Below are 25448 nucleotides of genomic sequence, written 5' to 3'. Positions count from 1 at the left end.
AGAAATGATTTGCATGAAATATGACTTTCATATGTGATTGATGTGAACCCCAAGTTAATGTTTCCGTGGTGGTTGAGATTTCCTACTAAATTACTCTAAGCAACTGTAGAAGAAAAAGCCTTCACAGAACAAAATTATCAAAAAAATTATTGGAGTTTATGGACATTCTGCTGAACTATTCACCTCTGTGTGGAGCATAGGAATGCTTTTAACTTTGGACTGTTAACAAAATCAGTACAGTCCAGCAGGAAAAGCAATCAGTGCTCCTTTTCTCTTTTGATCTGGGCTGGAGTTTCATGTCTACCAAGAAGAAACTTGTTCTTCCTCTGCAGTTTCTCCATTTCTAACACTGACCCTGCATCAAGTCTATCAGAAGAGAAAATAAAGCTGTTATCCAGCTCTGGTGATATGCCAGCTACTACCCAGTACAGTGCTAAGGTATGGTAACTGCATAAAACCTGGAAAAATAACTTCCAAAGAGCTTGTGGAGATGATATGCTTGATTCCACAGATTACTAAAAGGCATTGCATATTGCAAAGCTGAACTGTACATGTGCAATCTTTCTACAATACCTCCTAGCTGGACACTTCATGTAGATGGAGAAAATTATTTTACAGTCCAGTTGCTATGGACTGGAGCAGAGATTCTGTCTTATCCTCAATAACTACAAAGGCTGCTGACATGATACTAAGTCTATAATCTGGCAATTGTTTTTCTTGGAGTGCACATTATAAACTGAGTACCCACAAGCTTGCAGACACGACATAACTACGTGCAGATGCTTTTGGGGTGTGACAATTATGCAGCCATTCATGTTGTTATTGTTATGAGGCAGCTCAAATACTGGGCAGAAGAGAAGTGAATGGAAAGCCACAAAATCAGTGCAGTGGTTAGTGCTACTCCGCTGAAGAATCTCATTGAATTTCCTTTGATTTCAGTGTAAGTAATGTTTTACCAGCAGCAACTTCTCCTTTAATGGGAGGAAAGTTTGCAAAGCCCCTGGCGCGAAGTGAAAAGTAAGTAGGCCAATAGATCTAGCTCATCTTTGTGACTTTCAGGCAGGTCTGAAGCTGTGTGCACCACCTTGCAGCCCCCTTCCTGGATTCCTGCCACACTTGAAATTCCCATTAACTGTTGGAAAGCGCAAAATATAAGATAGACGGTTTTGGCCACCACAGTACAGAATGACAAAAACTATTAGTGTTTAAAGGTGAGCTATGAAGACGGGGAAGGTTCTGTAGGGCAAGGGGTATGAGGAGCAGCTGAGGTCCCTGGGTTTGTTCAGCACAGAGTGGAGGAGCTGAGTGGAGGCCTGATGGAGGCTGCAGCTCTCACAGGGAGTGGAGGGGCAGTGCTGAGATCTGCTGTCTGTGACAGCCACAGGGCCCGAGGGAGCGGCATGGAGCTGTGTCAGGGGAGGGGCAGCTGGGGGTTAGGGACAGCTCTGCACCAGAGGGCAGTGGGTTGGTGAGTAATGTGAAGCTCAAGGGCAGCCTTGGCTGTACTGACCATGAAATGGTGGAGTTCAAAATCATCAGGGTGTCAAAGAGGATGTGCAGCAAGCTTGCTACTCTGGATTTCAGGAGAGCAGGCTTTGAACTCCTCAGGGAACTCTTCAAGGACCATCTCCTCTAAGCCCAGAAGTAGTGCATTCTGAGAAAAAGGAAGAGGCAGGCAAGAATGACAGGAGGCCTCTGTGGATCAACAAGAAGCTCCTGGACTTTCCTAAGCTCAAAAAGAAAGTCTTTATGGAGTGGAAGCAGGAACAGGAGGACTACAAAGAAGTTGCTTGAGCAGCCAGGGATCGGGCTAGAAAAGCTAAAACCCAGACAGAATTCAATCTAGCCAGGGACATAAAGGGGAACAAAAAGAAATTCTACAACAATATCAATGATAAAGAGAAGGTCAGGGAAGATGTGGGCTCTCTCCAAAAGGAAACTGGAGACCTTGTCACAGGAGATATGGAGAAAGCTGAGGTGCTCAATGACTTCTTTGCCTCAGTCTTCATCAGCAGAGGCTCTAGCCACACTGCCCAAGTTGCAGAAAGCAACGGTAAGAACTTGGAGAAGGAAGATCTGCCTGCTATAAGTAAAGATCAGGTTTGAGACCATCTAAAGAACTTGAAGGTGCACAAATCCATGGGACCTGATGAGATCCATTCACGGGTTCTGAGGGAATTACCAGAAAAAGTTGCCAAGATGCTATCCATCGTATTTGAAAGGTCATGGCAGTCTGGTGAAGTTCCCAGTGATTGGAGAAGGGGAAACAGAACCTCCATTTTCAAGAAGAGGAAAAAAGGAAGATCCAGGGAACTACAGGCCAATCAGTCTCACCTCTGTGCCTGGCAAGATCATGGAGAAGATCCTCCTGAGGGCCCTACTAAGGCACATGGAGAATAAAGACAAGGTGATTGGTGATAACCAAGATGGCTTCACCAAGAGCAAGTCATACCTGACAAGCTTAATGGCCTTTTATCATGGAGTTACAGCCTCAGTGGAGAAAGGAAGAGCAACTGACATCATCTACCTGAACTTGTGCAAAGCCTTTGACACTGTCCTGCATGGCACTCCGGTTGTCAAATTGGAGAAAAATGGCTTGGATGGATGTACCAATTGCTAGATGAGGAATTGGCTGGGTAGTCGTACTCAGAGAGCTGAGCTCATTGTCTAAGTGGAGACTGGCGGCAAGTGGTGTTCCTCAAGGATTGGTGTTGGGACCAGCGTTATTTAACATCTTTGTAGGTGATATGGACAGTCGGGTCGAGTGCACCCTCAGCAAGTTTGCAGATGACACCAAGCTCAGCGGTGCACTTAACAACCTAGAGGCAACGGATGTCATCCAGACCGCTCCTGCGTCGCTTAGCCTTTCCAAACTGCCTCCCTAAACCCCGGACCTCCCCTCTCCGCGCCCCAACGCGGCCGTGCCGAAGCCCTGCCCCCCACCTCCCTCGCCGCAGCCCCTCGCTGACACAAACCACGACCGCCGCCGCAGCCGGGCCCCTCCCGCCCAGCCGCCCCCCGCTCTTCCCGCCGCCCCCCGCTTTGTGCGCGGCCCGCGGGAGCTCCGCCTGCGGCGGCGGCGGGGCCGGGCGGCGGCAGAGCGCGGCGCTGTGTGCCCGCCGCTCCGCTCCGTGCCCGCGGCGGAGGCCAGCAGCTCCGGGCTGGAGCAGCAGGGGAAAGGGGCTCCGTTCCCTCGTCTCTCCCTTTCTCCGGATGAAACGCTGTCTGAAGGGCGTCCCGGTTTTAGATGCCTTTCTGCATCCCTCCGGCGGACGTGAATAAGCGGTTTCAGAGGTAGGCGCGCACCGGGAATCGCCGGCGGTGGTTTCCACTCTGGGCGGGAGAGGGGAGGGGAGGTGACATTCGGTTCGATCGGTGCGGGAGAAGCCGAGCATCGCTGTTGGGAGGCAGGGTATGTTAAAGGCAGGAGCTGCAGGGCTCTTGCCGAGCCCGGTGAGTGCGTGTGCCGGGATGCGTATCGGCGACACGCAGCCAAAGGCGCGGGCTGCTGCACGGCGTGAGGAGCGGAGCCTGTGCCGAGCGTGCCGCGTTTAAAGAAGGCTGCATGAAGGACAGCATCCTTACACAGCTCGGGAACGCGGCTGTAGGAAGGGCTGTGTGCGGTGCTGTGCTAGACTGCACCTTGCAGCCGGCGCTTTCCAAGCGAGAGCCTTCTGTTTCATTCAGTAGTAGGAGGGGCCCACGGACTGCTTCGAGGTAATGTGTTAAAGCTTGCATGGAGTGAAAGGGTCGTCAAAGATTGACTTCTACAGGAAAAAATGGGAAGGGGATTGAACTGTGCTGTGAATAAATGGCCGTGCTGGTGAAGCTCCACTACGAGACAGATGATCTAACAGAAAATCCCCCGTTTGTAACTACAGAAAGCTTCCGGCTCGGCGGCGGGAGTTCTTTCTGCAGAAAAAGCCACTAATCAGAGCAAATAGGATCAGTCTCTCTTTATCCTATTGGTAATTTAATGTTTAAAGATGCTCCTTCTGCTGCTTCAGGTGCTAAATCAGTGATAGAAACGTGCTGCTGCTGAGTGATTCTGTCATGTCACAGCCAGCTTCTTTGGGGAGAGGACATAGGGAAGAGTGAACTTGAGGAATGCAGTTCAAAAAGCAGAGCAAAAAAAATAAATAAATGATGCTGTAATGTTTTCCTAGTGTTTTACAGCAGTATTTCTGGAAAACAGATTTAGTTATTCAAAGCTATATGAAGTCCTGACCCTTACATTTGTAAAGTGATAGAAGCAGATCAGCTGCAGGAACAGTATGGTAACAGCGATACCACCTGGATCCAAAAACAATATGAAACTTTACTTACACGCTATGTCAACCAGAACTAAATCTGCACATGCAAGCTACTAGGTGTTCCCTACTTTCCCAGTGTGACTTGTTCTTATCTACTTCGTGGTTTACTGTAGGTAACGAAGTAACCTCTGCAGATGTGGTGAAGTAATCACAACTTTATACTACCTGTTCTGATTGTGGTTATTCAAACTAACGAGCTGTGTGACCACCAACTATTTGTTTTAAAGATATTCTTTATTTCTGAATAATTCAAAACATCAAAACAGTAGAAATACTTTTAGTCCTATTAAGATTGGGATTTCCTCTACCCTTGTAAACTGATGTTCACATAATGAATGCCAGATATGGAACAGATTGAACATTAGTCTTTCACTGGAGAGATGAAAGAGAAGAGAAGGCAGCTGTAAGTGTTACAACGGGAGAGATGCCATTATATAGATGTATGTAGGATCTGCAGGTAGAATAGCATACTGCAGAAAAAAAGCTTATTAGTGACAAAGCCTTTTCCTTCTGCTAATAAGACTGACATGCCAATATTATGCTAAAATAGCTGCAATAATGTGCATATATTAAAGACATTGTATGTACTGACACAGCATGCCTCAAGAAGTTTGAAAACACTGGGCAATCTTTCCTCTGCTGGCAACAGGAGGCAATATTGCTAAGTGCTTGTGCTGTAGCGTCTGCTCTGGTGCTGCCTTCCTTCAGAGGTTGTGCCAGGGCTGAATTTTGCCTTAGCAGATAAGCTGAATCAGCAGGCAACACATGGCTTTGCAGCCTGCAGCTGCCCATGGCAGGAGTTGAGCTAAGCCAGGTCCCTTGGTGGCATGCAATAGGCCTCAGCTACATCAACAAAACCTAACAAACTTATTCTCCAAAGCATCTCATTGCAGGCAAACAAGTTCTTCTGTGAGGATTAACCTAGACTAGGATTTTTCACCATGCTATAAAATGAACTTGTAATTTGTCAGATAAATAGAGGCAACCAATATATACATAAATTCTATTGTAGATACTTGCAAATAATTTATTCTGGTCAGATTCATGTAAAAAGCCTTAATTATTTCATTATGACATACTTTTTCTTCTGAAATAATATATTAACTGTACCTCTGGCCAAATTTACAAAACAATTAAATGAATTAATAAACATGAAATGTATTAATATTGTAGTTTTTGCTGTTAAAGATTATTCTGTGGTAGAGAAGACAACTCTAGACAGACAACTCTAGAAGACCACTCAAGACAACATGGTGCTGGCAACATCTCTCCATTGGGTTATAGGGTGGGAATTTGGCTGTAATACTTAACAGTTAGTTTACTAGGTACAAACTGAAGTGAACCAAAAACTATTTTGTCATTACCTGAATCGCATTGCAGGAAGTCATGAAACAACATAGTTCCCATGGTCTGACTGCAGATAATTCAACTGGAGGGACATGCTGGCCACAGTAAATAGACAAAATAAATTTTTAAAATAGCAGTTATGTTTTAAACTTAAAATTCACCCCCAAAAAGTTTAATGGCTGAATCTCTTGACTGAAAACCAAGGTATTCCACAACAGTAATAGGTTAGGAGTGAGACCAGATTGCAAATTTGAACCTGCTCTGTACCCTGTTGTAAATACACCTGTTCTTGTGCCAGTGCTGAAACAACCTCACAGTGAGATTTTCCTGTGTTTAAACGGAGGTCCCTCTACTTAGTTTGTCTGTTGCCTCTTGTTCTTTCACTGGGCATGACTGAGAAGAGTCTGGTTCCATCTTTACTCTCTCTTTGTGACGAGGTTTATGATCCACTTGTCCTCACAGGCCTCACAGGTCTTTCTCCACAAAGCTGTTCCCCAGTTAGCTTGTCTTCCACCCTATCCTGGTGCTGAAGGAGAGGGAAAGAAAAGGGAATCAGAAAAAGTGGAAAGTACAGAGAGGAATGAAGGAAACTGGACCCAGTATGCTGCCTGCAGCAGGCTGGATTCCTTCAGCCTTGTTTCAGTGCTGTTGGAAGATGACACAGACAAATCTACAGGTGTTCTTATTCATGATAATACTGACAGGATTTAGTTTATCCTGAAACAATAAGCAATGACATTGGTACTTGGCACTGGTGAGGCCACACATTGAGTACTGTGTTCAGTTTTGGGCCCTTCACTGCAAGAAGGACATTGAGGCCCTCCGTGTGGATGTGGCACTGAGGGATGTGGTCAGTGGGCATAGTGAGGATGTCTTGGCAGTTGAACTAAGTGATCTTAGAGGTCTTATCCAGCCTTCATGATCATTTGATTCTGTGAATTAGAAAGGATGTGTGAGGTTTATTCTGGAGTGGTTATATACACTTCTATGGCACTCAGAACAATACTTTTCATCAGTATTTACATCATCATAATCACAGAATCAGAATCACAGAATTGTAGGGGTTGGAAAGGACCTCTAGAGATCATCTACTCCAACCATGATGATAGCAGATTTGTTATGCTTTTAATTAAGCTTGGCTGAGCAGCTCATGTCACCTTATTAAGCTCTGTCTACTAAGGGAGGCTCTACCAGGAGGTGCTATCAAGTAAAGCACAGTGTTTCAAAGGAGCAAGAAGAATTTTGTGAAAAACCCCAAGGATAGTGTTTGTTGTTGAAGACATGGGGAAATTGGTGAAAGTAATGGTTATCTAAAGGATCACTGGAATTCAGATTGTGATCTAAATGTAGCCCTCTACACAGGGTGAAGCAGGACTGTGTTTATGAGTAATTTATTATGGTCCAAAGAGTGGAACTAATACAGTAAGATTGATTGTGGGATTTAATAATACATGCACACACACACATTTTTGCATATAATTCCCTCAAGATTTAAAATGCACAGCTATTTTGGGAGTTCTTTGTATCTGGGAAGTAGTTGCAACTTTGTCTCTGTCATCACTGGCCCAGCTCAACACCACTGCAAACAGATTAATCAGAATTGGTAGAGGGGGACTTGTGTGCCCTTTGTATACCTTGCCTGTTCACTTTCTACCTTCTGAAAGAAATGTTTTTTTAGGACGTTCTGCAATTATTTCAAATTGGAGATGTGTAGGTAGAATACATGTGCTCATAAGCACACACAGGAAAACTGAAAACTGCTTTTCACATGTTAAGACTTTTGAGAAATAGATCTCACATCTGCAAGTGGAGCCGAGAGCAATGCAGTCACTTTTTTTTTTTTCCTTTGGCACCTGTGTAGACTAACAGAGTAACTGTAACAGGGGAGGAGCTAACCAAGATGAACATTTTCTCTAACAGTTCTTTTTGCTTAAGTTTCTGAGCAAATGGCTAAAGGCATATCACATAACAAGATGCTTGAAGACACTCTTGGCACCTTGTTAGTCATCCTGGGCATTACTTCATGTAATGCATATCATTACAGGGGACAAACTGTACAATATTAACACAGTATTATATACAAAGAATACACCCAAGTTTCAAATCCAAATAATATTATAGCATTATTTTTATAATGGCAGACTAAAATCTATTCATTTTTCTTTTTCCATCAGCATTTGAGCAGAGTCTATGCTTTCAGTTAATTGATTTTCCTGATCAACCAAGAAATAAACATTCAAGATGTCTTTTCACCAACTCTTTATCCTGTCAGCTGCTGTTGGCTCATTCTTCTTCCTTCTGCAGTGTGCAGGCTATCTCATATCTCTCCCTACAATCACACAGTTGACATTTGCACGAGGTCTTTGTGCTGTAGGAATTTGCCATATGACAATCCATTTTTTTTACTTCAGTCAGTTCTTTAGTAGCACTATGCAGCAATATGACCTCAGAGCTCTCTCTACCTGCATCCAGGCATGTACCAACATGTACATATTTTGCATTTCTTATTCTACTGCCTCTTCCATATCAGCCAAATGATCTGGCCCATAGTTCAAGCATATGTGATGCCTTAATAGATGCCACTGATGGCAGCTGCTGTGCTCAATCGGAAAAGCTGTTCCTTGGTTTTCAAAGCTCATTTTGCTTGGATGCTCAAATTTAAATACATGCAGTGCAGCTGCAGATACATTTAAGGACTTTCCCTGTGATTCCCTAAGTATTTCTATAAAAGAAATTCCCCACTGCTGAAAAAATTTGAGCAGCGTTCCAAGTCAATTTTTTGAAGGAGTGTTTGCTTTTTGTAACCTTAATTACTGAAAACAGATCTATATCTTGGCAACTCTGTCACTCTCTTCTTTCTCAAATTAGTAGCATTCCTACTCTTGAGGTAGTATTTAAATTTAACTTTTTCTTTCCACGAGAATCAGCCTTTAACACATAAATTCAGAAGGAAATTGACAATTCCGCATCTTAAGTGTTTGAAATTAATATGGTAAAAGCATTTTCTCAAACATACGATATTCACACATGGGACAGGACTTCCTGAAAAAGAAATCCAATGGAAGAATCTCTTTCTTTTTCTTCATATGACATATTGAAACACTGGTCTGTAAGCCATTGTGCAGAAAGCTCTTGAGAGCAATAAAAGACATGTGGCACAGTGCCAAATGGATTGAAGTTGAGTGCGCTGTTGAATGAGATATATAAACCTCTTGGATTAACATGCCCACTTTTGTAAATTTACAGGTTGCATCAGTTGGCTAATTAAAAGTAAGATAAGAAGCTGGAAGAGCTGCTGTTACCAGAAAGGTCAGAACCAATGGACTGTATGGATATAGATATGTTTGAAGGCATCTGCACTTCCCATTACAAGGTAAAGCACAGAGTTTTTTCCATTAGTTTGTTTCTCTTCAGTGCAGTGCAGCTATCTCTGTGCTGGCGCTGCCCAAGGTGGCAACTGAGGTGCTGTTGGAAACTTGTTCTGTCTAGAGGCTCACTGCTAATAACTATTGTAGCAGAAAATGCTGTCACAGCTTGAACAGTGACTGAGCACCTGGTGGGAAGGCAGAGCCAACCCAGGGGAACTCAGGTGCAAGAAATTTACCTGAGTGACTGGAATCACTGGATCCTGGTTCCACCCATTCCCAGACCTTAAGCTTAAGATTTAAGCTTTGGCAGGGGAGGTGAGAGTATCTTGGTCCCTGTGTATCTGAGGCCTTCTGGAGGTATGCAGTTTCTTTCCCTTATTTGTTTGTCCTTGGCTGTTGCATTTGGGCAAATCCTTACTTACTGTAGGCTAGGGCCCTGCTGCTTTGTTGTCATTGCTGTGCTTTTTACTGTGTTACAACTGTGGTCTATAATAAATATATAACTGGGCAATATTTAGACCAGAGAAGATATAAGTTTTCAAGGCTTGGTGAAAAAAATGTGAATTCTCAGGGCCTTTACAATTCAAGTTTCTGTGTAAAGTGTCTCCTAAGGTAACTCCACAGGTTGTCTGGCTTTATAGTAAATCTTTCACTTCACTTTTTTTTTTCTTGTGGTTTATCATATCAGTGCTTGTTAACTGCCCAGTGATGTAGACTGAAGTAGACTTGAAACTTGTATCTCTTAGTGCTAAATCTTAATCTGAAATTCTGTCTAAGCCCAGAGTTGATAGAGACACAAATTATGCCATTTTCTTCATATAATCATAGTGTTCTTTCACTTCTAGGGTTATTGTATGACATGTTTGCTGTAACTGATATAGCTTTTCTGTATCTTCAAATGAAAGTATTGGTGATGTATTCTTTTAAGTTGATAGCTGTGGGGAGCTCCATGAATCATGTTAACTTTTTGCCTGGTGCCTGGATATGCTATCACTTATTCTGGATTCTGGCTGCTTCTTCTACTGAGTTATTTTCAGGAAAAGTTCAGAAGAGATTTAAAGTTGTTTTTTTTTTTAACTGGTAGAAACTCCTCAGAAAGACATGGGACTAGATAATCTATTAAAACAAAATCTCCTGATTTTGAGGAAAGTGTAGTCTTGTGTAGCTGTAGAATGGTTATTATGGGGCTTCAGGTTTTATCTGTTCTGGTCAACATAAGATTGGTGCAGTGAAAATGTAAAACTGTAGCTCTAGCTCTATGTACGTAAGAGCTCAAATCAGGCAGCTGTGTGTTTTGCACAAAAAAGGGCAGTTACAACTGTTTCTTAGCTGCTGTCTCCTTTCCAGGGAGGATTTCCAGCCTAAGTCTGCGTGGTACTCCATTCTCACCAGCCTGTATTCAATGATAAAGGAACAGTTTCTGCTGGTGGAGTGCAATACCTTTGCTTCTCCTTTGTATGGAAACACTGGCTGCCAGTTTCCTGTGTTACCTGCCATTCATTACAAACATGAAATACAGTCCTCTTCACTTTCTTGTGGAAGAACTTAATTTATGGAGTTCCTCTTCTTAAGACGGAGAAGGAAAAAATTGTCATAACATCCTATGAAGTAGGAAATGATCCCTTATACACTGAAATAACAGGAACGGAATGTGTGAAGTATTTAGAAAATGTGGAGATAAGCATCAGCAAATAAAGCTTGCAAGGAAAAAACACATTCAAGCTCCTGAGTGCTTGGGACATTCTGGTAAGTTTCCATAACTGTTGTTATTGAGGAATGTTATGTAGAAAGACCATAAAAACCTGCATGTACTGCTCTAGACAATAGGTAATTCTGTTTAATGTTCTCCCCCACATACTTGTGACACCTTCTGTCAACATGTATTAGGTGGAATCTCTGTTGCTACCAACTATTGTTTGATTCAACGAGTGTGCATCCTGATGTGGCCTGTGCTTTCTTGTTCTGTATATCTTCACACTTGCATTTAGTGAAATCCCCAGCTTTAGCCCAAGTCCCTAATGTAATGAGAACTGGGGGAGGGAGAAAAACAGCTTTGATTTCACATACGCAGTGTGATGGCACTGTTTTGTGTTCCCATCTTGCCCACTTTAATCATGCACTTTTCTGAATAGGACCTCTTGGGTTTTGTGGTTTCTGGCACAGGAAGGAGCCTGGTTTTGGGCAGGGCCTCTGGCTGTTGTATGACAAGTAATCCTTCCAAGTAGGATTTGCATTCCTGCGACAACCATTCTGGGAAAAGAGAATGAATGCAGGGAGGGGAATTCAGCTTACATAGACATAGCTCAAGTTCAGCCATTCAGAACACAAGTCAGTGACAGACAGAGCTGCACATAAATTGACTCCTTTCTGAAAAGAGCTGGTACTAGCTGCTCAGAAAAATGTGCAGGGTCAGAATGTCTTACAGAGTCTTAGTTAACTGGATTTATTGGCACTTATTTGCAGCAAAAAATGTAGTTACAGCCCCAGAGTTGCTTTGTTAGTTTTCATTTGCCAAAGGCTGTCATCCCTGCAGTAGTTGTGTGGATCATGAGCTTGCACTCCAGCCACTTCTGTGTATGCTCTACATCTTCATTTAAAACTTCATTGCTCTTTCACTGCTGTTTGCTTTCCACTTTTAAGCAACCAAGATAGTCCACTACAGTAACTCTGCTTTTTGGATCGTATTTTGTTGTGTAGAATAAATAGCTAGAGGTAATAGCATCTGAAATTGAAGTTAGACCTTGAGTTCTCAAACTTTCATATTGCCATTTATTTGTGGATATCACTCATAATAGTCTTTAGGTGGTTGTGTTTTTGGTGGTAGGTATTTTTTGGATGATAAATACTGAAACATAAGGTATATCTGAGGAAGTACGGGAATGGATTTCCTTCTGGTTTATACTCAGCTATTTCAATGATAACAGATGTTATGCAGGTTTCAGGTAATCTGTTTTAGCAGTCTAATCATTAATTTAAAACCTCTTTGGAAGAGCACATGGAAATTTACAGGAAATTAGATTGGAGTTCAGACTGGAAAAAATATTCCTTGAGCTTATGAAGTGTTTTATAGCTTTTGTTATGGCTTTCCCCCATCTTTCTCCTTCTTGTTCTTCAGTTTTACTGTTAGTACTGAGGAACCCCAGGCACTCACATACCATCAGTTGTACCAGGTACCATGCCAGGCTTGGCATAATTTGAAAATTCTCCTTTCTGCCAAGAGCATCTGATCTAAGTGGTGAGAAATACTGGAAGAGTACAGGCAGACACAGGAGTATAAGAGACAGAGAGATACTTTGCATGGTGAGCAGTGGCTGCAAGGCAGCTGTTTATGTACATGAATCCAGTGACTTGAAGTGATTGTATTTTAAGGTGGTGGAGAATCAGAGCATTTTGTCCCTCCAGCTAGAGAGGGATCCTAAAATTGTCAATAATGTTACTGTAGTATTTGCCATGTGTTGTTTTGATTAGAATAAGAGCAATTAGGTATACACTGACTTGAAAATGGAAGCAGTTCCTTGGCAGTGGGTGGAAGCTTTGCCTTTTGGAAGTGTGGGTGACATACACCCACAAGTCTGCTTGTCCTGCAGTGTAATTTGTCCTGACGTTTGCTGGCACAGTAAGTTCTCACTAACTGCGGTGATACTTGCCCTGTGTGACATAATTCAAAACAGTTTTTAGTAATACTTCCACATGAATTGAAAGCTGTCACACTGTCTTCTCTAGCTTTTAACCCTTGTGATCCCTTGTCCCCAGTGGTGTGTTCTGCTTTGCAGTGTCTCCCTGTGCTTCCTAAAGTCAAAAGATGATATAGCAACTATTAATCCAAGTGTAATTTTCCATTGCTACACAGGAGCATGCTGGAAGTCACAGATACTTCATCAGCTAAATCCTGAGGGATTGTGCTTCAGAAGTTAACTCTAGCAAAGCAGGCATTTTGATACAGTAGTAACAGCAGAGCCATCTAGCAATACAGAGTTTTTGTGTTTGCAGCCATTAATTACCCTTGACATTGGATGCTAGTCATGAGACATAAAAACCCATCAAAAGGAAAATGGTGTGGTGTGAGATCAGAGCCTTCACAATCAAAGTGAATGCTGTTTTCCTGTTTTAATGTGGGTCGCTGGGGATTGTTAACAACTTTAGCTTTTCTTCAAGGAGAGTGTGCTTTCATCAGTAAGGAGGTGTGCTTAAACACTTGTTGCTGCTTAGTCATCTACCCAAGTAGCATGAGACACTCTACAGTGATTTATTTTTATCTAGTTCTTGGTATCTTCAGGCTTTTTTGATAACATTCTGTTCATGCTTATACCATCAACTATATGTAATTCGTTCCAGTGGATGATTTGCCCCTCTTTGTTACCATTCTTAATAGTAAGCAATGATGTCTGCATTTGGATGGTAGTGTGCTGCTACTTAGGCACGGGTGGAAGTCTTTTGGGTGTGATTAAACTCATTAAGTGTGGTGGGAGACTTACTGGGTAAGCAGAAGTAGTTTGACAGTATGACTCCTTGACAGCTGGTATAAAAATCAACTGGTGTGCTGAGTAAAACCAGACAGAAATGCAGTGTGAAATTGCAGCAGAAAATACAAGACATGGCTTGAACCAGAAATTGAGCACCTGGTATGAAGGCATGGCCAACCCAGGGGAGATCAGGTGCAAGCAATGCACCTAAGTGACTGGAAGTGTTGGAGCCAGAATCTACTCCTTCCCAGGCATCATTTAAGTGTTGGTGGTGGAGGTGAGGGTATCTTGCTGGAGATCGCTGTATATCTGAGACCTTCTGGAGGTAAGCAGCTTCTTTCCTTTGTGTGCCCCAGCTGTTGCGTTTGAACAAATCCTTACTTACTGTAGCCTGGGACCTTGCTGCTCTGTTGTCACTGCTGCACTTTTCCATTGTGTTAGAGAAGGGAAATTTGCTGTAATGTTAACTTAAGAAGATCAGTAACAACTAGGAAAAAGAAAGAAGTAGATACTTGAGTATACAGGATGCATGGTGCTGCCTCTATTTTCTTGCCAAATACAGAAACAAAAGCTGGGGATGTCAGCTACTTCTAAATGTCTGTTTGTTTATTCTCAAGCTCCTCGCAGTCCATAATGAATCACAGCTTTGAGGACAACCTCATATAAACTGTGTGAGGTAGGGAAATGCCCTTTTCCCGTTCCCTCACATAGACAGTCACCAAATTCACCCCAGGATCATGCAAAGCAGAGAACTAAATTCCACTTCTAAATCCAAGCTTCAGGCTTGTCTGTTTACTCTGTGTTCTCAGTCCAGTGGACTGAGCTTTCTACAGAAGGAATGGGCCATACCACCCCTACCCTCAAACAGACCAAGGGTCAGTCTGTTGAATTGTAACTGTATGTTTCTAGGTCAGATTTAAAGCATTAAGAGGTCGTGCTCTGCTTCAATTATTTTCTGTTCAGAAAGAGAACTGAAAATAGCGTATGTAGTACAGAAAACTTGAGAAATTCAGGGAGACTCAGCTTTAGACAGAGTTCAGCCTCTTGCAAGAAATAGGCCAAAATGAACTTTTAAATTCCAATGCTGTGTAAAGGTGTGGTTACAGTGATGCTGAGATAGCATCGCTGCTGTGCTAAAGAGGTCCCTGTAAATAAAGATCCTCTTACTGGAATGAAGTCAGCACAGAAAGTGTTACAAGTGTTTACAGTGTGACCTGTGTGTTTATTTCTGTATCTGAGCAGTTGGGTTACTTACAGTGCATTTTTAAAAGTTCTCTTTGTGATGTGACCTTTTCTTTTGTTGCTGTTTCTGTAATTTTATTCATCCTTTTGTGTATGGGTGAGTGATTGTTATGTGTGAATTTCCTGAAAAACAGCTTTTTGTAAAAGCAAACACATTTTTTTTGAACAAGTGTTTTCCTCATGCATTTAGTATAGGAGCAGCAATGCTTAAAAAGTCACAAGATTGCTCATGGCTAGGATAGCAGAAGCCCATTACTCACATTTTCTCAAGTGAAAGCATATTCTGCACTTAGTCTGGAGAAGCTTGGAGCTCCAGAGAACCAGATGAGTGCTGAATCCAAGTATTTAAAGAGTGAGGAGAATTTATCTTCTTAATGTTCTTTAAAAGCACGTGTTTATGCATTTCAGCGTGAGATCTTGATTTAAACTGATGGTATCTAAGTGTGCATTAAAAGGCATGGGAAAATGGTATGCTATGTTGGAAAAGGGAATGGTGGTTCCTTTTTAATGGAGTACAGTGAGGCAAAGATGGTCTGTGTGTGGTCTCATCATCAAGATTTGAGTTATGAATTGATGTTTCTTTGTGGCTGAAGCTGAATCTCTGAAGTTATCAGTCTTTCATTTGGTTAAATGGAATCCTAGCACTAGCTTCATCTTTCCTTTGTAAAGGGATGAGGTGAAGAAGTGCAACCTGAAGATCCAGGTTGCTAAAAATGCAAAGCTCTTTGCTTTAGTATGAACAATACAGTCTGCTGGAAACTTTGTCCAGGCATCCAGGTGAACTGTCAAATATTCTTCTATTGAGGTTTTTTATATCATTACCTTAATTCACGCTTTCTTGGGTAACTAATCAAACAAGATGTTAACTGGTGCCTTTCAGAAAAGTGATAGGCTCTTTGGGCCACAACTTTTTCTGAATTTTCTGAAGAGTTGCACTGAGGGCTTTTGCTGCAAAGCTTAGTCAAATGTACGTGGTATATATTATCTGTCAACTTCAGGTTGTACGTGGTATATATTATCTGTCAACTTCAGGTTGTTCAGCAACTTTCTTTTATGCTGCATGGAGGTTTTGGGGAGTATTTTTGTTTGCTTGTTTACTCTTTCATCTCAGTCTACGTAAGATTTTTCATAGCTAAGATTGACTTTAGATAGTCACCCTGTACCATTCTTCTGTGATTTGCTCTGCTAACATTTCTTCTGCACGCTTATGGTTGAGGTCACGTTCTACCAAAAAATTGAACATATAAAAATTTATTCTCGGAGCTCTTCACTGAACTGAAGGATGTTTTTTGAATCACACCAGGCTTTATTAATTTGCACTTGTTGCTTCCTCTTTTCAGATGGGATCTTTATCTCCCTGAGTAGAATCAATCTTGAGGTGGTGCTGTCTTAGGTACTGAAATTATCCCACACTGACAGCTTTATTTCCCGGCTCTGCCACACAGCCTCTTGGCTTTTGGAGTGGTGGTTGTCAGTACCAATTAGCAGGAACCACCACAATCCTCTTACTTTGTTCTTTGTCAGTCTGTTAGTGTATTCAGCTTTTAGCTTCTTACTAGTAACTTGCCTTTTTCTTTTTTTTAAAGTTTGTATATTTGTCATGCTTTAATTTTCCATTCTGGGGGGATTTGATGTCTTTCTCTCCTCCTCTTAGGCTGTTGAAATTCTTCATCATTTCACCTTTTCTTTCATTCATTGCACCTTTTAAGGTTAATTCTAGCTGCTTGCTTTTATCCAGCCTTGCACTAAGTGGAATCTGTGTCTCTCTCCTGGGATGTTGTCATTCCTTGAACTTTAGTACTGTAGGGAGCTGCTCTCCTTCTCAGTCACATACGTGCTCAGATTAGACTTATTTTTGTTGGCAGTTAGCATTTTGTTTCAGCTCATTTCAGATCAAGTAGATTCAATGGGTGTCACTTAATCTATAAGAAAATTAAGCTTATGTTCCTGTTCTCCTAGATTATTAGGCATGTCTCACTTTTACAGATTAAGCTGTCTCACAGCTTCATTGTTATGCATAAATGAGAAAATACTGTTTTGTGTTCGGCACAAGCATTTGTGTGACTTCCCAGCAGCCTTGTCCTGGATATCTCTTGTGAGTTTCTAGTCTGTTCCATCTAGCCTCTTTCCTAATTTGGCACCATTTCATTCAAGTGGCATGCTACCCGACTTCCAGGTCTCGAGGAGTGAAGGGAATTCACTGGTGAGGCCACATCTTGAGAACTGTGTTTAGTTTTGAGCTTCTCACTGCGAGAAAGTGGCATTGAGGCTGTGGAGTGTGTGTCCAGAGATGGGTGATGAAAGAGGTCTGGAGCACAAGTCTTACAGGGGGCAGCTGAGGCAGCTGAGATTTAGTTGTTCAATGCAGTAGTCATTGTTTTTCCCTTCGCATAAACTACTCTTCTGGAAAAAAAAAAGTGTTGTGATTATTCTCTGCAGGAGTGGGAAGAGCACAGGCAAATGATGTGATGAGAGCTGTTAGGAACATAGTGCTCTAGTGGATCCTTTGAGGAACAACTCTTGATTATGAAGGCCTTCTGCACCTTTCAGAAGTCCAGATATAGAAGAAGCCTTTCTGCCCATTCTCTTGCAGACCTTTCCGAAGAACTGCATTGCTAACCATTGCAGTATCACAGGCACTGTTGGTATTGAAGGTGCATCTGTTTAGTGCAGCAAAGAGGAATGTAGAGTGCAATGCAGTTCCTCAAAGTATTCTTATCAGAGATTCATTTTTTAAGTTCTTATAGTTCTTTATTGTAAAGGAATAACTGAATATAGGTGAGGAGACTCGGTACTACTGTGGCTGTCAAGTTGCCTTGGCTAGTGAATTCTTTCCAAAAGTTGTTCAGTGCAGTTATCATAAGGGCAGGGCAGCTATCCTTGAGTGATTTGAAGACTACCATTAGGACCTACCTGCCTCAATGTCATGTACAACAAGATGTCTGTGCTGTCTGTAATTGCTCTTTCCCATAGAAGGCTTAATATTGCTCCAATACTGCTATTGTTTAGGAAATGTGTAAGATTTAATAACTGTTAGATATGGAGAGCACAAAGTACTGGAATATAGAAGGGGTGGGGGCTTGTATGCAGGAGAAGTACCTCATTGTCCTCTTCCCAGGGCATGTATTTTAAGAGCCATAGAATGCAGTGTACCAGAAGGGCTCCCTAGAATTAGGCTTTGATATATGGCTGCCAGCAGTGACTTTCTTCTTATAAGAAATCTCTGTTCTCTAGAGATTGGGAACTTGAGTGCACTCATTGAGTAGCATAAGCTCTTTGTACATTCTAAGGTCCTGAAATCTGACACAGAACTATTCTGAGGGGATAGTTGAAGACTGTAATTAAGAAGTTTTTTTTATGAGAAGGTAACTCACTGAAACATTGTGGGGAGGGTAGCTATGAAACACTTCCACAGATACTTATTTTCAGTGTTTTTTATCTCCAGTTTAACCTCCAGTTGTACTGAATCAGCTTCTCATATGAAATGTTGGAGTGGGTTATGGCAAATGACAAGTGAACCCCTTCTTGCAATAGACTATTTTGGTTCAAAGTACCAGTAATAGTGCTCTGTAGTTGTACTGTACCACCTTGCAGTGATGTGGCAAACTTGTTGGGGACATCTCCAGGCATTTTGTGTTAATGAACCCTTGTATAATGAACCCTTGAAGTACCAATCTGAAGCATCTTATGCAAGGTGGTATTCCATAAGCAGTTAGTGTAATTAGTGTGGCTGTTTATGATGAGAAGTGTGGTATCATAAGAGGATGGAAGTGAGCCCAGTTTTAGACTCAGCTCCCAAGGCCTTAGCACTATGACAGCAGGAGTGCCAGAAATAGAAATTGGGAGTCTCAGCTTCTGGGAGTATGACTTAATCCCTAGGCAGACTTCTTACTTTAGCAACTTCTGTCTATCTAGTTTAACCCATGTTTTGTTGTTCTTTTATTTTCCCCCTACCTTTTTAGCAGAGAAGCATTCAAACTAATTTAGTCCTTAAATTAATTTAATTGAATTGAATCTCTTCAGTGAGGGCTGAAGGTGTGGGTTTGCTGGTTTGTTTTCTAAGTTAGATACTGCAGGAGTTATGCTGGATTGTTTCTTGTCATGGAGTCTGTCTATGGTAAGAAACAGTGATATTTAAGCACTCTTTTCTTCCTAAATAGGATGTCATTACCAGTGGACAAGGTAAGTTAACTTTTGCTTGACTGGGAATCTTCAACAAAAAGACAGCCTTTTTTTTTTTCACCCTTCTCCCTCTTTCATGACCCTCCCCACTTACCTCGATGCTAAAACCTAGGATTTTCATTCTTGAGAGATCATCCCCAGCACCAGACTAAAATCTGTGGGGCTATCATGGGGACTCTCACATTAAGTCTAATGAGAGTGTTAAGGTTTTTTGGTACTGCATTATAAGTGCATCTGAGTTTCTGAAATACGATCGCCAAAGGATTGCTGAAGCTGATCTAATCACTGGAGCTTACTGCCCATGGCTGACAGCTGAGTAATCATGTAAATAGGTAAAGGTCAGAGTTAATCCATTGCTTTACATATTGGCACTGCAGACCCTTTCCAAGTACAGTAACAAGCTGTGTAGGTGGGGATTGTTTGGGTCTTGCTGATGGTGTATGCAGTAGGAGGAGAAAGGTAGCTAAGGAAAACTTAGTGCAGCAGCAGTGCCTTTCATACCTCACAAGGGGTTGCCTAATTACTGTTATCAAAAAACTTGTTTGCTCAGCAACACTTCCAATGACTAAAATAGTGTGCTGACCACAAATACCATTTAGTAACAGAAAAATGAGTTGCTATCATGCTGTTGGATAGAAAAGGGCAAGAACTGCAGGGATGTAGAATCTTTGCGCAGATACCTGCTTGTTTCTCGGATCTGTCCTTTGTCTGAATTTATTTCCACTTTTGCATTTTGAACTTCAGTCTTTTTTCAAATAGTGTGGAAGCATCAGTTCAGGGAAATTCCTAAAGGCGCTTTATCCCATTTATGGAGTTTTTTCTGCTGGGCAGATGATCTGGTCCTTAGTACAAGGAAATCTTGAGTAACTGGGGCCTCTGTCTTGACTGCAGAAAGCAGACTACATCACTAACTGTTCTGGAAAAAGTATGCAAGACCTTCCCTGAAACTAACAGTTATCTTCCTATTGGTTTAGTGGTTAAAATCATGTGATTATTTTCAGTATTTTGGACAGGGCTGACCTCATCAATGGAACAAAGATTTGATAGCCACGAAGAGCAGTAAGAAACCTTATGGTCTTGTAGTGACCCTACAGACCACTTAAGGAAGCGAGGCTTCTGTCAGACTTAATCAGTTCTTTGCTCCAAAGCATTGATACCTGCAACTGTGGGTAAGGTTGTTGTAAAACAGTCTGCTCCAGATGTTAATCATCAATGTAAAGCAGATTTCTTGTTTAACTTTTTGACCTAGTTGAATAAATGTGGTCAGATCTTCCTTCTATTTTCTTATGATCAACTGTGAGAGATTTTGGCACTCTGCTGTTAGTGAATCATAGTTTTAATTACAGTTTTTGGTGCAGCTTATCTGGTTGTAAATCTTCTCTCAGTAATTACAGTATTCCTTCGTTACTTTCTACATTATGTTGTTTCTCACATTTGGGAATTATACTTCAGCAAAACAGGGACTTTCTTCTTCCTTTCTGCAGTACAGGAGTGTTATGTTAAAGAACTTATTCAGCCTTCAGAAGAATACCAGCCATTGATTCTAGTGTCACTTTTGTGTATTTAAAAGGCTGATACATTATGGTCTGCTAGAGTTTTAAATCAGTGAAAACACTTGACCATCAGAGATGAGTTGCTAGTTATTTCTTTCCACAGCTTTTTTTTCCCTAATCCTTTGCCTTCATAGGAAGGAAAAATTCAACTATTAATATTTTCATTCTCCTTTCTTAATCAAGATATAATTTGATATATAATAGCTAACTGCAGGCTTTCAGAAAAGTCCAGTAAGATGATAAATAACCTTCAAAACCTTAGGTAACTTTCTGACTTCCTGATATTCTTGTTTCAGGATCATGACATTTCACAGCTGTATATTTAAGGCAATTTCCTCTCAGTTTCTCAAAGGTATTGCATGAGATGAACTTGGGCCAGCTTACTATTTGGTGTTAACAGGAGTATCAGGATCTGGTCTAAAATGAATTTATTGTTTTAATCTGTTAAATGAAATACCAGTCATTTCAGGTCTTCTCTTTTCAATTAACAATTACTGTGTGTTTATACTGTCTTTCAATTCATGTAATTCAACAGCAGATGATGAAAAAGATCAAATGTAACTGTATTTATTACAGTGCTGAAGCAGGATTGTTCTTAGTGTAATATTTTCCATTGCTTTCCTCAGTACACTTTTGAGTGACTTGAAGGACAGATTGCTCATAATTTCCTCTTCCTCTCTGGGTATGGATCAGATTCTTAAATGAGTTTCAATAGGTTATTCTTTGTTGCAGTAAGCAGTTCATCATTGTAGAATGACTTGAGGATTGATCAAGATTAATTTATTTCTTACAGTGATGTAGCAGTTTATAAACTTTCATGGTAGTTTCATGGTTGTACTTTCATGGTACAACTGGAAGATAAAACACACAACCCATTGGTTTACAAGGGTTAGAAAAGGCAGAGACATTCCTCCTTGAGCAGTAACTGTGTGACAACACAGCTTGCTGCAGGAGAGTAGAAACAGCCAAGTGGGTAAACGTATGCTTCACACTATTTGAAGGCTAACAGAGCTTTATTTGTAAAGTGAAATGGTTCACTTGACTGCAAGACTTCTGCCTGAGGTTACCACAACTTCCTTATTCAAACTGACATTGCTTTCCCCTCTACAGCTATGTGGTGTTTTTTTTTTTTTTTTAGGTGATTTAAGTAATCGTGTTCAGGACTTGGCAGTAAATGGGACAGATTTAGTGGTGAGTAGATTGCCTGCCAGAAGTTGTGGGTTTGGTCCCTTATTAAGAGAAGTGACAATGTTCCAAACCATAATTACTGAATTCATTGTAATGAAGGGGCAGGCAGGTTAACTAAGAAATGATCCCTAATATGAGTCCTTCCCCTTTTTATAACTCAAATACGTAGGCAAATTGGCAATCTAGTCTAGTCACGTGAGGATTTTGCAATACAGGTAGAACTTGTTCTTTCAGCAGTCCCTTAAACTTCAGTTTTTAACTGAGCCAGTCATGTCAAACTTGTGGATTGGGGACTGCATGCAGCCTGGCATAGCTTGTACTGCAGCCCTCATTTGAGGATGAAACACAGGAAGAGTAACACTTTCATCAAAAACCCCTAAACACCTTGAGAGCTCACTAAGAATTGCAGTCACTGCTGTTGATCCAGACTGATGTGTCACAAAAATGAAGTTAGATATTCCACGGGTCTTACATGTTTGTTGTCTTTTGTTTCAAGTAAACTTATTTTTATATAAAGTCAATGCAAGTAACTAACTATAATATAAGTATTTTTCATGCCTTCCAAGGTAATTTTTTTTCACTCAGTGCAGCCTGGACAAGCCAAAAGGTTGAACATCCACTCACTAAGCCTTTAATTGTGTAGGATTTATCTGGATTGTTTTTATTGTTTATTTTATACCAGATTACATTTACAATCTGTCCCAGAAATAATTGCCATTGTAGAAGTGCTTCAGATGAGCTTCTGAGTGGAAGTTTTTTGCACTCTTATTTAATAGAGCATTTGTATGAAATAAATGTAAAATTTGAGCCACTGTAGCTCTCACGTTGTCACTTAAGCCAGATAGCACAAGTGATTACTGAAGTATGTTAAATCCAGGATTTACCCCATTTGAGTATTGGATCCATCCACTGAGTTTTAGTCTTCCTGTCCCTGTGGAAATGGAACTGTTTGCCCAGGTAATTATATCTGTAGGATTATCGAAATAAAAGGGGCTGGAGGTGTGGTTGACTTGTGCGTGGCTTTATAAAGATGTTGAATGTTCAGTCTCATCGTTAAGGAATTGTGCTGACAGAAGCATGTCAGTCATGGAGTAAGAGTTAACAGAATAAATGGAATGGAGGGAAGTGAATGTGGCTGAGCAAACTGCGTAGAGGGAAGAGTTCTGGACTTTACAGCTGGCTAAGTGACTTGCTTTGTGACACAAAGTACCTTCCGTTGACAGTGTGCTTGTCTGCTGGGAGGTTATTCATCTCACTGAAGTAACTAAGAGGTCCTGGTGCGCTCTGGGAGCTTTGAATGAGGAGGGTTATTTGTGGATGCGTATGTGGATGCAGAAATACAGACATGCATGTCAGCCTTGTGCAGTTGTGGAGCTCAGAGCTGCTGTCACCATAGAAGGACTTGTAGAAACCCACCAAGAGCTGCTAATTCCACCAGGTTTTTTTTTTTTTTTTTTTTTTTTTTTTTTTTTTTTTTTTTAGACACTTATTACATGTTACTTTGGCTTGGCAGTAAATGTGAGGAAGTACTCAGCTTGATGCATGAATTCTAGAGAGGAGAAATACAGGGAGGAGGGGTCACTTAGTTGAGTTTTTAGTGTTGGATTTTTTTGTTCTTTCCCCTGTCACTAGAAGTGAAATTAATTCCTTCCTTCTTCTAGAGCCCCAGCTGTTTACTCTGTGTTATATCACTGGCATTTTAATGTGAAAGACTTTCAGTTGCCAAGGATTACCTGAAGAAGGGAAAAATCTTTGTATGTGCTGTCCTTAAAGACAGAAGAGGGTAGAGAGGAGGGCTGGTCAGTTCCAGGGTGATGCTTATCAAGTGGTCATAGCAGCTTTCTCTGGGCACTCACTTCTTCTCATCAATTCTATTTGTGATTCATAATTTTTATGCTATTTAGTAACTGTCTCAAACAATTCAACTAACAGCGATCTTCCAAAACTAACATAGCATCATTGTGGCTTTTCCCCTTCCTTTGTGCCTTCTGTATACTTTTTTCTTTTTCATTCATTCACCCTTCATTCCTTAATTTCAACTCTCCTGGTGACAGTAGCGTTCAGATGGAGGAGAAAGCTTGAAGGGGAATAGCTCTCTTAATACTTTTTTCTAGTGCAATCCAGAGAGAAGCTTGTTATTGTGTGAGGAGGGCATGAAAGGAGAGCTAAGAAGCCATGAAGATGCAAGGGAGCAGCAGTTCTTCTGAAAGAAAGATGATCAGTGTTGTCAAAAAATGCAGGGGGAGCAAGACACAGCTGGGTCCTATGGTAAAACCAGACAGCATGAAAGCAGGCTAAATAGCATCCTACCTGGCCTGAGCATCCTCCCTGGTGAGGAGCCCATGGTAAGCTTCTGGTTCTGCAGGTGAACCTTCTGCTTCTGCATGCTGTGTGCTGGAAGTCCCAGGTTTCTAGCCCATTTGAGTAATTCCACAGGCTCTAACTGATTTCCAGCACCCGTGGATGTTTTTTTGCAATGTAACTTCCAAACATGACTCGGGGTGCAACCAGTTGGCCTTTTCTGTATTGTGGGAAGGGTTGGGAGCTGGTCTGGTAGTGAGGACTTGAGGTCATCTGTGGGCAGTGGGGACAGTGAGACACTGACTGCAGCAGTACCACTATGGTGCCTTGGGTTGACTTTAGTTACCCTATCATCAGGAATGCATTTTGCTTATGAATTTCTGCAGCTCACTTGGGTTTGAGGAGCTCAGCTAGCAAACAGAGCAGGGGCTGGTAGCTAAGTCTTCCTTGGCAGCACTGCTTCAACTTCTCATTCCTCTCTGCAAATGGAAAGCAATGAGACAATACTCAGTGGGGGCACTTCTTACTGAGTGTGTAAGTCATTGCACTTTGCTAGTGCCATTGTTTGAATGTGGTGCTCGTTCTTGTTTGCAGTAATGCTGCAAGCAAACTTACACCATGGGCTGTTTCTAACTAATTGATGTGTTATTTAGGAATTTAACTCATTTGTACACCAGAATGATTATTTATTCATTTTAAATCATGGAGAAAGGCATTTTGTACTGAGGTCTGCTGCCTCTGTAGTACAGTTTATTACTCAAAAGAATGATCTGGGGTTGCTTCTTTCTGAATTCAAGCATCTGTGATGTTAATGTTACTGCATTTTATAATTGGTACTTGATAGTTTAAGTGGATAATCAGCTGAGACATAACTGCAGCTTACCGGGAAACAATTGAAAATTTAGGATAATAAGGCTGATTAGACACAGTTATGCCAGTCTCATGCTAAGATAATTCTTCTGAGTTGAAGTAGCATGAATAATACTGTAAGATATAAGATATACAGTGGTCAGGCAGATCCTTTGCATGTGCTGCTCCTCCTTGCTTTGAGCAGGCACAGCCCAAAGGGCAAGCTGCTGTTAGTAAGAAGGGCTGAATGATCCCTGAGCCTGGGGTTGAAGACATTACTTGCTTGTGATCTTAACAACTTATTTTGTAAAGAAATTAGAAGGCAAGCTAAAAATGTCTAATAGTAGTCATTTAAAATACTTTCCTTCTGTTGTCTATGCTTGATACTCTAGTTTAAAACCCAAAAGGAAAAGCTTCTTGTCTTGCACTTCTCAAACCCAGTGGCATTCAGCATCCACTGGGGATGTCTGTTGCCTGCCAAGGCAGGCGCTCATGCCCAGTGGAGGAAGCCACATGCATTCTTCCAGTGGACAGGCATGGGGCTGCCAGAACATGGTTTGTTCCAGTTCCCAACTCACAGCCCAATTGGTGGAACCATCTGCTCTGCTCAATTTGCTGTTTGGGAAGAAGGTAAACACAGCT

At 41.4% G+C, this 25448-nt stretch overlaps 1 protein-coding gene across 2 annotated transcripts in view; it reads left to right on the top strand.

The window, feature by feature from the left end:
- Window positions 1–3136: 3136 nt before the first annotated feature.
- Window positions 3137–25448, top strand: part of TMEM108 (transmembrane protein 108) — a 150877-nt gene continuing 128565 nt past the window's right edge. The window contains exons 1-2 of one of the 2 annotated variants that reach the window (XM_065751706.1): window positions 3137–3294; window positions 8907–9033. The gene's annotated coding sequence lies outside the window, so the exon portion shown is untranslated. The remainder of the gene's footprint in view (window positions 3295–8906; window positions 9034–25448) is intronic. The other variant, XM_065751705.1, reaches the window with a different exon arrangement.

The sequence above is a fragment of the Cyrtonyx montezumae genome, unplaced genomic scaffold (assembly GCF_038088225.1).
Source record: "Cyrtonyx montezumae isolate F1298 unplaced genomic scaffold, pur_monq_1.0 scaffold_8, whole genome shotgun sequence".
In the NCBI taxonomy this organism is placed as follows: Eukaryota; Metazoa; Chordata; class Aves; order Galliformes; family Odontophoridae; genus Cyrtonyx; species Cyrtonyx montezumae.
Note: the sequence above shows the minus strand (reverse complement) of the source record. Positions and strands in the feature narration are given on the sequence as shown.